This window comes from Papaver somniferum, chromosome 9, assembly GCF_003573695.1.
Source record: "Papaver somniferum cultivar HN1 chromosome 9, ASM357369v1, whole genome shotgun sequence".
Taxonomy (NCBI): domain Eukaryota; kingdom Viridiplantae; phylum Streptophyta; class Magnoliopsida; order Ranunculales; family Papaveraceae; genus Papaver; species Papaver somniferum.
The window spans coordinates 172,573,375-172,574,906 of record NC_039366.1 but is presented as its reverse complement, the minus strand read 5'-3'; positions in this window follow the sequence as shown (position 1 = coordinate 172,574,906).

Here is a 1,532-nt window from a genome sequence, read left to right as displayed (position 1 = left end):
TCCTTATTATGATCCTTCAGTTCCTATTCCTTCTCTAGAAGAGACTCTTAGGAATTTAGCTGAGTCATCACGTCAGTTAGCTGAATCGACGTATAAATTAGATGAGGTGAATAACGTAGATATGGACGAAAGAACTGCAACAACAACTGAATCTGTAGAAGATATCCTCAATAGATTAACTCAAAACTTAGATCCTACACTAAGGGAACTTTCTTTGGAAGAGACCCTTGAGAGGATAGCTGAGTCGACACGTAGACTTGAGTTAGAGACGAACGAAAGTATTGCTCGAAATAACTTGAATTGCCAATATAGTGTATCCAATAATACCCTTGAGAATGAAGATACTTTTTCACATAATCAAGATAACGAGGTTATAATTGGTAACACTACTTATTTAGATAAGGTTCAATCATCTTCGTACTATTATGATGATGAGGATAGTAGTGATGAAGAATCTGAAATATGTAGGCATAGTAATCAGGAATCTAGTAATTCAATTGAGCTTTATAATGATTACATTATTTCTAGTTCAAATCCAAATAATTATTATGATTATTCACCTATTCAAAAGGACGAGGATTTGATTAGGGATTCCACCGTTTTAGACGATGTAGTATGTCCTGTTTACGAATCCGATAAAGGTTTAGAGGAACCGGTTTATCTTGAGACTACTGTTTTCGAGTCGAACGATTTAGAAACTATAATCGATGATGGTTTCGAGGAACGGTTTTACCCTGAGAATACTGTTTCAGAGTCGTACGATTTAGAAACAATAGTCTTAGATGAACTCGTAGAGATTAATGAGGATACACTGCAATATTACAACTTAGAAGAATCAATTGCCCATTTTCAGGAATCTGATGACCTAGAAATTAGGGAGATTGTGGCTAGTCTAACTAGAGACACTGAAAACTCTAAGTTTGGGGGTGATTATCACTTTCCTAGTGCTTTACCTTTAACTCTCAGAAAGTCCCCTCACATAGGACGTGATATCCATGCCTCAACCATCTTACAAGATTATCTTCATACTAGGTTTCCCGAACCTAATGATGTCATGAAAAAAGTTCAGTCGTTAGAAACCCATCCTCTGGTTGATGTGGTTTGCCCAGGCTATGATACCCAGATTGACTTTGTTTTCCCACCAAATAGTTTTCTTCCAATTGTGGGAACGTATAGATTTCAAATGTGTTACTTATTAAGTTCTGAGACTAAGCCTAAGTACTTTAGGAAATTAGAATCGACACATTTGTTTCAGAATGACCACTACTCTGACTGTGGTCAACTATGTAAGTCATACCTAATTGACTTAGAGGATCCTAAATTATTTAGGTTATTTTGTGATTCCAGGTTCTTATCTGAGTTTTTCCAGACTCTAGGACCTAATAATTTGAATCCTACCTATGAGGAAAAGCATCCGAGGAAAATAGTCTATTTAGACCCCTTCATAGAACCTGAACCTGAACCGCAATTAGCGATAGTTATCCAGAAACTAGGTAAGGGCATGCTAGTCTTGTACATTTTCTTGGTTCACT